The 12,593-nt window shown below is 42.0% G+C and overlaps 1 protein-coding gene across 4 annotated transcripts in view; it reads right to left on the bottom strand.

Moving 5' to 3' along the window:
- Nucleotides 1-12,593, bottom strand: part of LOC126184279 (calcium uptake protein 3, mitochondrial) — a 638,951-nt gene that overhangs the window by 479,483 nt on the left and 146,875 nt on the right. The gene's annotated exons all lie outside the window — the stretch shown is intronic.

The following is a 12,593-nucleotide window of genomic DNA, read 5'->3' as shown; positions in this document are numbered from 1 at the left end:
ATTATAGATAACTGCATTATGTGCGAACAGTCAAATGTTACTCTTGACCCTCAAGGCCCTTAAAATACACAACACGAAAAGCAACGGACCCAGCTCACTTCCCTAGGGTACTTCTACGTCTGTCGATGACTCTCCATCCAACATAGCATGCTGCTGCGTCCTCCCTACCAAAAAACTCTTTAAAAGACGAGGTTCGTGGAGATGGAGCACAAACTCGGGTTCAGGAAGGAAATGACCTAAATCTCAATACTCGGACGGAAGTATGAATCGTCGTCAAACCGAATGCGAGGTCTGTTTCTTATTACTGCACCACTTCGCTTGGATAAGCTGGTTATTCGCAGACGGCCCAATATTGTCAACAGAAAAACTGCTGCGAAGTGCAGGAAGACTTTAATACGATATGCACTTTCTGCAAATACTGGCAGCTGACATAAAGCATATATATGTGTATGTATTACGCGCAAACGTATGGCACAAAAATATCTCGTTAGATCACGTGATTAGCATTCAGTGATCCTTATTACTGTGGTATTCAGTCTGATAGCTGGTTCGACGCAGCTGCCTATGCTAGCCTGCCCTGTTCAAGTCTGTTCATATCTGCATGGTTACTGCCTACTTACAATTGCGGAGCCCTCTCCTCCCTCTGCAATGTTTATCCCCGACACTTTCCTCCAGCTGCAAGTTAATTATTCTCTGACGTCTTTGGATGCGTCTTATCAACCTACCCCTTTGCTACGGTCGCAGGTTCGAATCCTGCCTCGGGCATGGATGTGTGTGATGTCCTTAGGTTAGTTAGGTTTAAGTAGTTCTAAGTTCTAGGGGACTGATGACCTAAGATGTTAAGTCCCATAGTGCTCAGAACCATTAGAAGCATTTTTGAACCTACTCCTTCTTTTAGTGAACTTGTGCTATAAAGGTCCTGCGTGCCCTCGGAAAATACAACGGTCGTAGTTTCCTCTTACTTTCAGCCGTTCGCAATATCAACTTAACAAGTTCATTTTGGTTACTGCTACAAGGCCAGGTCAGCCAGTCATCCACACTGTTGCCCATGCAACTACTGCAAATGTTGCTGCTCCTTTTCAGGAACCAAATATTACCTTGGACTCTCCACGTGTACCCTCCAATGTCATTACACCGACGGTACGGTTGTCTGTATCGTTGAGGCACCCAACTCACTCTACCGCAACAAGGCCACGGTTCGTGGTGAGCAGTGATTTATACAAGAGAGCAATTCACATACGAAGGAGGCCGCTTACAAAAGACTAGCTCGTTCAGTTTCTAAGTACGGTTTGTCGGTCAGGGTCTTTACCAACTGGGATTAACGGAAGAGAGACAAAATTCGAAGAAGAGCGGAGCTCTACGTCAACGGGTTGACTATTCAGTGTGAGACCACTGTAGAAATTCTCTAAAATCTACAATTGGAGACGCTACAAGAATTGGTATGCAAATTATGAGCAGCCTTACTCTCAGAATTCCGAGGGCACATGTTCCAATGTAAGTCAAGAAAGAAATCAATTTCTCCAACATTTCTCGTGCAATGGCCACGTAGGTCCAATTAGCGAAAATTTAGTCTATAAAGAGGGGTGACAAAAGAATCGTTCAATATATTGACTGTGCGAAAGGAAGAAACCCCAGGAAATGAATATTATTCATTTAGCTTGTATTTATATCTCATCTCTGGTAATTCTGACGTCATTGCTACGCAACTACATGAGCTGTGGCAATAATACAGAGCGAGTCAAAAAGGACTTTACAACTTTGGAAATATATAGAAATTTATTGAGACCTCTTACAGAATCGGAAGATGTGTCATTTTGTAGCGAAGAACCTAAAGTTTGATTGACGTTGTGCTTTAGTACCCCATTCCGCCACCAGGAGCGCCAGCGTAGTACACAGTTAAAGTGGATACTTTCGTGGCACCGAATACGCTAAGGAACCCCCAAGCAGACCAACAATTTACTCTTGGCACAAGAAATTTGTTGAGTCGGGTTGTTCACTGCGACATGATAAATAATCAGGTCGCCCGCATGTTGTTGATTATGTCGAACAGGTTAGGGAGAGCTTTGCCCACAGTCCACAAAAATCAACGCGACGTGCGCCTCGCGAGAGTACTGCGAAGACGTTTACACTTGAAACCAAACAGATTCACGATGGAACAACACAGTAGTGATGCAGATAAGGTTCCTCGTGAGTAATTCTGTGCAGAAACGTTGTATCGGATAGAGGACGGCGAGACATTTTTGAGCACAATAATCTTCAGCGATAGGTCAACATTTCATGTCTGTGGCATACAGAAAACGGGGAAGCGAAAATCCGTATACATTCCTGAACACGTTCGTGACAGCCCCAAAGTTAATGTGTTTTGTGCCTTTAGCAAACTGGAAATGTAAGGCCATTTCTTATTCCATGGAGAGAACTGTCAATGGTATTGTGTATCTGGATGTGCTAGAAAACTTTTTATTAATTCCACAGATCAATGACGATGACAGAGATAGGGTGGTTTACTACCGGAAAGACTGGGCACAACCTCATTTCCTCACGGAAGTTCGAGGTTTCCTCGATAGTTGCTTCCCAGGTTGGTGGACTGACCGCGAAAAGCCAGTCGCATGGCCACCTCGCTCCCCACATTTGACGCCACTGGATTTCTTTCTCTGGGGTTTCATTAAGGACCGCGTGCATGTTCCTTCCCTACCACACAATTTAGCCGACCTTAAAAATCGAGTTTATGCTGCCGCTGCACAAGTTCCGCCCGAATTGCTGCAACGAGTGTGGAAGAAATTTACGAGGATCACTTCAAAAGAAATGCACACTATTTTTTTTTAATCCATCTTTTATTCTACATGTTTGAAAGTTTTACAGTGTGTAGATACATCCTTTAGGAACAATATTTTCATTTCTCCACATAATTTCCATCCCTCTCAACTGCCTTACGCCATCTTGGATCCAGCGCCTGTATATCCGCACGGTAAAATTCTGGACCAACCTGTTGGAGCCATTGTTTGGCAGCGCGCACAAGGGAGTCATCATCTTCAAACCTTGTTCCACGAAGAGAGTCTTCCAGTTTCCCAAAGGGATGATAATCACATGGAGCCAGGTCAGGACTGTAAGGCGGGTGTTTCAGTGTTGTCCATCCGAGTTTTGTGCTCGATTCCATGGTTTTTTGACTGAGAAGTGGCCGTGCATTGTCGTGCAACAGCAAAACATCCTGCTTTTGCCGATGTGGTCGAACACGACTCAGTCGAGCTTGAAGTTTCTTCAGTGTCGTCACATATGCATCAGAATTTATGGTGGTTCCACTTGGCATGATGTCCACAAGCAAGAGTCCTTCGGAACTTTTCTAGCAGAAGGTGTGGTTTTGAATTTTTTTTCTTGGGTGAATTTGCATGATGCCACTCCACTGATTGCCTCTTAGTCTCTGGTGAAAAATGATGGAGCCATGTTTCATCACTTGTCACAATTCTTACAAGAAATTCGTCTCCACCATTCTCGTACTGTTCCAAAAGTTCGCTGCATACCGTTTTTCTTGTTTCTTTGTGAGCCACTGTCAATATCCTACCCGTAACCTGCTTGCCCACCGACTAACTGTACTGCGATCGACAGCAGCATCTCCATACACCTTTTTCACCCTCTTGTGGACATTTCCCACTGTCTCGTTTTCACAGCACAGGAATTCTATGACAGCACGTTGCTTCTGAAGAACGTCAAGTCTAGCAGCCATCTTGAAGACATGCTGTGACGGCGCCACTCACGGGAACAGGTTGAACTAAGATTGAAAACAAGCGGGAAGGGTGTATCTACACACTGTAAGACTTTCACACATGCAGAATGAAAACTGTATTTTTACAATAATAATGTGCATTTATTTTGGAGTAACCCTCGTATTACCGGTAGGACGTTTGCCGCAGCACAAATGGTAGTCACATCGAACCAAAATGACACTTGACACTTACGTGAAACTTGAGGTGGTTTACTAAAAAGTGACACATCCACCGAGTCTGCAAGTTATCTCAATGAATTTCTATAGCATTCCAAAGTTGTGAAGCCTGTTTTGACTCACCCTGCATTCGAAATCATGCGGAGAGTTCAATGTGACTTGGCTAAGCTCTGAATCATATGCCGGTAATGCACCTCTTAACAAGTGTTAAAATTTTCACAGTCTGTACAATAGGATTTTTGGTAAGAACCGGGTCTGACTTCACCGGCCCTGTGCACATATTTCGTGAGTTTTCGAAACTCTCAACAGAACAATAACAAGCGCACTGTCACTGCAACAGAGCACGATGCAGCTGCAGACGTGGAACTCGAGGCGGCAGCCACGTGATGGATCAGTAGGCGTGGAAAAGCGATATGCCGAGAAATGGCTTCCGCGGGCAGCACATGGGCGCGCTCTTTGAGTGCTCCAGACGCCATCTGTCTCCAGAATATCGCAATTAGCGCCGTCGTCTCCGCAGTTCTGATTCATCGACGCTCATTTAACTAAATTACTCCCATCTGGGGAAACCAAATAGGGCCTAAAAGATACCGCCTGAAACAAACGGCAAGGTTGGGAAAGAAAAAGTGCCCTTTTAGCCCAGTTTAAGCGTGAAATAAGTGCGTAGAACACATCTGAAGCTATATTTCGGTAATTCAGAACGGTTTTTGGTATTAAGAGAGCTACGAGTTAGAGCATGATGCCTGAGGTAATTTAAGAGCATTGCCTTCTACTTTTAACGTAAATGATCGAACGAGACTGCATATGAGTAAACAGAGGTAAATTACCAGTGATTCGCGATAACGTCCATAGCTACGCATATCTAACGATCTTCTACCATTTACTTTACCGAAGCGTAATAGTGACGAGGCAGAATGGTACCAGTATTAAAACGATACCCACATGCGTATCGGAACGTTAAGAGCTAAACGCACAGTGAAAGGCGAAATGAAGGATCGTGCTGACATAAGCTGTTCCTCACCACAAATATGCTGCCTGTAACTGTTCACGGACGGGTAATCGAGTTGAACGCAGGGGCGTATACCACATATTGTAAATCTTAACGTAGAGGCAGAAATGCAACGACCGTCGGCGGTGTCACTTCAACAGTCATCCGTCAGGGTAAAAGCGACTTAAAGAGGTGTATTTTATTTTGATACTTCAAGGTTACTGGATGAAGGAGATTGCTGCTTCGACTGAAGAACTGGTTTCAAAGACAACTGCAATGATTTAGACAATCGTAAGTTTTCCCTCAGGAAGTACAGAGAGAGCAAAATGAATGTTTCAAAGGCTGTGGATACATGTGTCTTCCTGAAACATATATGAAACAAATAATCACCTAAGAAGACAAAAAAAAGGCGAGCCAAGAACCGAATTGAGATGAAAACGAAGCTGAAGAAATAACGTTTCAGTAATATCTAAAACTCGTTGTGAAGACATTCGTTCCCTCAGCTTCAAAAAAGACGTTTTTTTTCTGAGTCTAATCATGAGGTTGTAAGTCTATAATTAGTTTGGATACAGTCGGCAGGTGGATTGCACATTCGTAACAAAATATCTAATTATGTTAACTGATTTTTGTATGTTATTTTTGATCACAGACTCATAATACAGAGCAACAGATTACAATATACTATTTACCAATCGATTAATTGTTCAAAGAATTAACTATTATTACGATATGCTTACAATCGGCATAGAGCTGCGATTAGTCTAAGAGGTTGCAATATGCTACGACATAATATTACTAATGCAGTCGCTCGTGGAGAGCTGAAATAAATTTAAAAATGTACGCCCTGTATGAAGATTCAAACCGGCAATTTACTACTTGGCTTTAGATAGATCAATGGAAAGATAGAGGCAGGATAGGGTAATGTGGTACAATTTCGATCATTTCGGACAAATGCTATTGTAACTGGAAACAAACTCAGGAATTAAATAATTTAAATTATGGCTCTTGTTCTTTGAAGTTTAATGAGTATGTAACACAGATATTACGCCATTACGAGTGTTGGTTTAAACGTAAGACATTATTACAGAATTGAGTAAAATTGTTCGAAAATGTACCACACTAGCTACAATTGTTGTCACAACTTGGTACAACTCTAATCATTGACATCTTACATATAAAAAGCACTTTTCCCTCTGGCACGGACCCAAACTTCATGGTACCAAACATCACTTATTTGGCAGACAAACAAGTCACCCTTTACCAATAATGCCACACTATAATAATTCAAGAAACGAAATCCACAATTATTCTCATTGCTTGCTGGCGATTTGAAGCTTTTAATACTTCTTTTATCATTTCTCATTGACCTACTTTCTGTTTATTGTTCTTGTTGCATTTCTTTCTTTCTTTTTTTGTTCCCTGCTGAAAAGATTTCTCTTGCTGCGGAGGTGTTTCTGGTTTCCATCTGATGTGAGCCCAATTGGTGTCTGTGTTTTCCTTTCCCGAGACGATACTTTTTTCTCTGTAGTTCGCAAAATGTCCTTGAGAACATTGTGCTGAGAAATGGTACTAGCTACTGGTATTACGCAATTGTCATGCTCTTCAGTTACATCTTTTAAAGATGTACGCTCTTCTCCCAGAACGCTGGCAGTAGCTTCATTCATCTACACACCTACGTGATTACTCTGTTATTCGCAATAACGCACCTGGCAGAGGGTTCAATGAACAACCTTCAAACTCTCTCTCTGCCGTTCCACTCTCGAAAGGCGCGCGGGAAAAACGAGCTCTTAAATTTTTCTGTGCGAACCCTGATTTCTCTTATTTCATCGTGATGATCGTTTCTCCCAATGTAGGTGGGTGCCAACAGAATGTTTTCGCAATCGGAGGAGAAAACTGGTGATTGAAATTTCATGAGAAGATCCTGTCGCAACGAAAAACGCCTTTGTTTTAATGATTGCCACTCCAGTTCACGTATCATGTCTGTGGCACCATCTCCCCTATTTAGCGACAATAAAAAAGTAGCCGCCCTTCTTTGAACTTTTTCGATGTCATCCGCCAGTCCCACCTGACGCAGATCCCACACCTCACAACAATACTCAGAATACCGCGGAAAAGTGTGGTGTAAGCAGTCTCTTTAGTAGATCTGTTGCACCTTCTAAGCGTTCTGCCAATGAATCGCAGTCGTTGGTTTGCTCTACCCACGACATTATCTATGTGATCGTTCCAATTTAGGCTATTTGTAATAGTAATCCCTAAGCATTTAGTTGAATGTACAGCCTTCAGATTTGTGTGACTATCGCGTAATCGAAATTTAGCGGATTTCTTTTAGTACTCATGTGAATAACTTCACACTTTTCTTTATTCAGGGTCAATTGCCACTTTCCGCACCATACAAATATCTTATCTAAATAATTTTGCAATTCGTTTTGGTCATCTGATGACGGTAAATGGCAGCATCAAATGGTTCAAATGGCTCTGAGCACTATGGGACTTAACATCTGAGGCCATCAGTCCGCTAGACTCAGAACTACCTAAACCTAGTTAACCTAAGGACATTACACACATCCATGCCCGAGGCAGGATTCGAACCTGCGACCGTAACAGCAGTGCGGTTAGACTGAAGTGCCTAGAACCGCTCGGCCACAACGGCCGGCTAAATGGCAGCATCATCTGCAAACAATCTAAGCCGGCTACTCAGATTGTCTCCTATTTCGTTAATATAGATCAGGAACAATAGAGGGCTTATAACACTTCCTTGGGGAACGCCGGATATTACTCCTGTTTTACTTGATGACTTTCCGTCTATTACTGCGAACTGTGACCTTTCTGAGAGGAAATCATGAATCCAGTCGCACAACTGAGGCGCTATTCCATAGGCACGCAGTTTTGTTAGAAGACACTTATGAGGAACGGTGTCAAAAGCCTTCTGGAAATCTAAAAATATGGAATCAATTTGACATCCCCTGTCGATAGCACTCATTACGTCACGAGTGTAAAGAGCTAGCTGTATTTCATAAGAACGATGTTTCCTGAATCCGGGCTGACTTTGTGTCAATAGATCGTTTTCTTCGCGATAATTCATAATGTTCGAACACAGTATATGTTCCAAAACCCTACTGCAAATTGACGTTAGTGATATGGGCCTGTAATTCAGCAGATTAAGTGTTGTGTACATAGTTCCGCGTAGTCAGCGCGTACACAACTTTCCCACTAGAGCGCGCCCCGCTAAGCACAACAGCGCAGGCGCAGCGCTCGTCCGTCTCCGCACTACGAGATGGTGCTGTCATAGAGACGGACCAAATTCTGCTTCCGCCGATCCGCGTATTGAGATGTAACGCAGCCAATGAGATTGCTGTTAACGTAGAATCTTTTCTCCTCGCGGATCACACTCGCGCAGTGATACCTGAACGCTCGAGGTATTATAACGAGTGTACAGACCTCTGATTAGTCAGTCTGCATTAGTCTGTACCAGTCTATAGTCAAGTTTCTGTCTGCGCCTAGTAAGATTATCATATTCCTGTACATAGTATTGAAGAGAAATGTATAGACACTTTGTCAAGTATCAGAGATATGTGAGTACAAGATTAACGTACCAAGACCAAAGGAACTTCAGATTGTCAATTGTAAACAGCATCCAGAATCAAGTTACGTACTATCTATGCTTTTTATTATTTTAATAAATGTGTGTGAAAATTAATCAAGTTCTTTTTAAAGTTGGTCACCGTCAATCTGCTACTCCAAGTGGCATTTCTATCGTCTGACCTAACGGCAGAAGATGAACACGCCACGATAAGACCACGAGACATATTGCTGACACTCGCCTACTTCGTTAGAGCGACAAGTCGAATAATCTGATGGTGTGTGTACCGAAGGTCTTACAGTACGCACACCACATTAATCCTATTTTCCTTTTTGGGTATTATTGTGTCTTGAGCAAATTTCCAGTCTTTAGGTACGGATCTTTCTGTGAGCGGGTGGTTGTACATAATTGCCAGATATGGAGCTATTGTATAAGCATACTCTGAAAGGAACGTGACTGGTATACAATCTGGATCGGAGGCGTTGCCTGTATTAAGTGATTTAAGCTGCTTTGCTACACCGGGCCGCGCGGGATTAGCCGAGTGGTCTAAGGCACTACAGTCATGGACTGTGCGGCTGGTCCCGGCGGAGGTACGAGTCCTCCCTCGGGCATGGGTGTGTGTGTTTGTTCTTAGGATCATTTAGATTAAGTAGTGTGTACGCTTAGGAACTCATGACCTTAGCAGTTAAGTCCCATAAGATTTCACACACATTTGAACATTTGAATTTTTTCGCTACACCGAGGATATCTACTTCTAAGTTTCTCATCTTGGCAGTTGTTCTTGATTGGAATTCAGTAATATTTACTTTCTTTTTTGGTGAAGGAGTTTCGGAAAACCGTATTTAATAACTCTACTTTAGTGGCACTATCATCAGTGACTTCGCCGTTGTTATTGCGCAGAGAAGGAATTGATTGCCTCTTGCCCTAGTGTGCTTTATGTATCATCAGAATCTCTTTGGGTTTTCTGCCAGATTCCGAGACAGAGTTTCGTTGTGGAAATTGTTAAAAGCATTGAAGTACGCGATATATTTCGAACTTCTGCAAATCTTTGCCAATCTTGGGGATCTTGCGTTCTTTTAAATTTGGCATGCTTCTTTCGCTGCTTCTGCAACAGCGATCTGACCCGTTTTGTGTACCATGGAGGATCAGTACAATCACTTATTAATTTATGTGGTATAAATCTCTCAATTGACATCGATACTATCTCTTTGAAATCATCTCTCATCTTTTCTACGCTTACATGATCAGATCGGAAGAAGTGAAGACTGTCTCTTAAAAAAGGCGTTAATAGCATTTTTATCAGCCTTTTTAAATTGATATACTTTGCGTTTCTTTTTGATGGTTGTAGGTATTACGGTATTCAGCCTAGCAGCAAATGCCTTGTGGTCACTAATCCCTGTATTCGTCACGATAGTTCCTCCTTGTCCAGGATTATTGTTGCTAAGAGGTCAATTATGCTTTCGCAACCATTTACGCTTCGAGGGGGCTCATGAACTAATTGTTCAAAATAATTTTCTGAGAAAGCATTCAGTGCAATTTCGGATGACGTTTTATGCCCGCCGCCGGTTTTAAACGTATAATTTTTTCAGCATATCGAGGGTAGATTGAAGTCACCACTGAGTATAATCGTATGAGTGGAGTACCGACTTGAAATGAGACAAGTTTTCTTTGATCTGTTCAGCAACTGTAACATTGTTGGGGACTGAAGACGCAGGAGCCTCGAATAAGGTTGAAGGCGCAAATTTCTTCTCAGGAACCATGTCTTTGCAGAAGGGTATTATTCCTGTGCACAGGCATCTCTTGATTGCATAGCCAACAGATGCAGTTTTGCTCGAGGCGTCATAGAAAATAGTACAGAATCATTGTTTTGTAACACTTTCACTGAGGTTACGATGAATCCACTCAGTTGCATTTCTGTGATATTGAGCCTTTAGAGACTAGAGAAAGCTCTGTCTAACGGCTATAGTACATGTGGACTGTGTGAAGGCAATCCCAGAAGTTCTATCCTATTTTCCTCTACAGTACTCTACAGCATTCAAGCTGGTGTGGCTCCCATGGTTGTCAATAATAAGAAATGTAAGACTACCCACTGTTTTATATTTCTTGAAGTGTCGAAGCCAGATCATACACATTTCTTCATTAATGTACCCTGATTTATCTCCGTAATGGAACCACGAGGTAGCCGTCTTGAAATCCAGGGCGTTTCCTGACTCCTTTGAAAATTACCATTGGAGGTAAATACGTACCAGATGCATTCAAGCATGCAGCAACAGTCACATTTTGTCCTCTTTCCACGTCTGTTAGTGAAACAACTTCTGGCTTACCTTTAGGACTAACTATTTTTGGGGGCCTGTTGTTAATAGGAAAGCCGGACTCATTCATATTATAAATACACTCGGGTTTATCAAAAAAATAACATTTTTTTAAGATTTCTCCCAAATTCTGGAAATATGTACTTATTTCTGTTTTATTTAAGCCTTCAGCTCTGGCTCGTGAAAGATCATCGCGATTTCACAGCGCGTCTCTTAATAAATGCTCTAAACCAATCGATTCCAGCAACTTTGCTTTCCAAATTCCACGGATGTATCAAATATTTTTTCTCAGCAAATCGCATTGCAGCTCTTCTTAACTGGTGTGACGACAGACCTAGTCCTCGCTGTTCTAGAAATAAAGCTCTCTGAACTAAGTGAGCTAACGAGCATTGCGCTCTCATTTAAATATATGGCCGAAAGAGTCAGCCTACAGGAATTGTGAAACAAACACTGTCGTCGAAAACCGAGTGCCACAAAGGGCGCAGATTCACCACGAGATGGGAAAATTCACAGGCGTCTATTGTCTATTGAGGCCTAAGCGCTGTAGTGTGTGAGTGAGACAGACGAGAACCTACGTCATAGGGAAACCCAGAAGCATCCGTTTGTGGCCGAGTAGACGTAGCAGTGTTAAATATGGCGGACCTAAGATCGGCCATAAAGGGAAACATTTATGAAAAGTATTTAATTCTGCAGCAGTGCAGGGAATCAAGCCACAGTAATTTTAATCTGCCATCCTCCTTACATTTTCATGGTGATCCCAATAAAACGTGAATATTGATCATATCTATAATAGTTTAGGATTTACTGTTAAATTGAAACTAACAAGTTTTGTAACAAAGACCTGAATGCTAAAATCTGAATGTTTTGGTCAATCTTAACAATCGACATTTCGTATAGAAGCGCATCGTTAAAGTGACATACGTTGTAAATATCAGCTCTGAAACTTTATTTGTTTAAAAGATATAGTAGATTTAAATTATCGGTATTTTCAATTAAGCATCAGATCATCATTTCCTCCACATAAAATACATTGAACGATGACAGCATGACACCTTATTGAATCATTAGGTAATAGAATATTTGTTGTAAAGTTTAGTGCATAATAGTTACTTTTGTTCTTTATTCATTTATCAGAAAGGACATTGGTGCAAGGCTACTGGCCGTGGCATTCAAAGCTAAGAAGTAAATTGAATTGGTTTTATGTAAAAGAATTTAACGTTTATTATGTAATGGATATGTTCAAATGTGTGTGAATTCCTAATGGACCAAACTGCTGAGGTCATCGGTCCCCAGTCTTACACACTACTTAAACTAACTTATGCTAACAACAACACACACATCCATGCCCAAGGGAGGACTCGAACCTCCGGCGGGAGGGGCCGTGCGATCCGTGTTGTAATGGATATTATTGTTACTTTATTTAGAACGTGAAAGTGGTCAGCTTTGATTATTTAAATATGTTAAAATGTAAAATAATGTAGAATAAGCTGTAGCCTATAACATGGACGGCTTCAGGAAAGAGAACTGCGCTAGTCAGTTGAGCGAAGATGTTCGGCGCGTGGGAAACGTGGCCGGAGACGGGCAAAGGGCAAGTCTGGTCTAGACACCAAAGGGGACAGTTCGGATGCAGACGCGAAAACGGACCGTCGGTTTCTGATATTATTATTACTGTTTTTATATGTTATGTTAACTTTGTATTTCGCAAACTTGCCATCAGCCAGACAATTTAACCAAAGGGTCACAAGTGTCTAATTTAGGACGTGTAATGCGACACGTGCGGTT

Source organism: Schistocerca cancellata, chromosome 4 (assembly GCF_023864275.1).
Source record: "Schistocerca cancellata isolate TAMUIC-IGC-003103 chromosome 4, iqSchCanc2.1, whole genome shotgun sequence".
Classification (NCBI taxonomy): Eukaryota; Metazoa; Arthropoda; class Insecta; order Orthoptera; family Acrididae; genus Schistocerca; species Schistocerca cancellata.
Note: the sequence above shows the minus strand (reverse complement) of the source record. Positions and strands in the feature narration are given on the sequence as shown.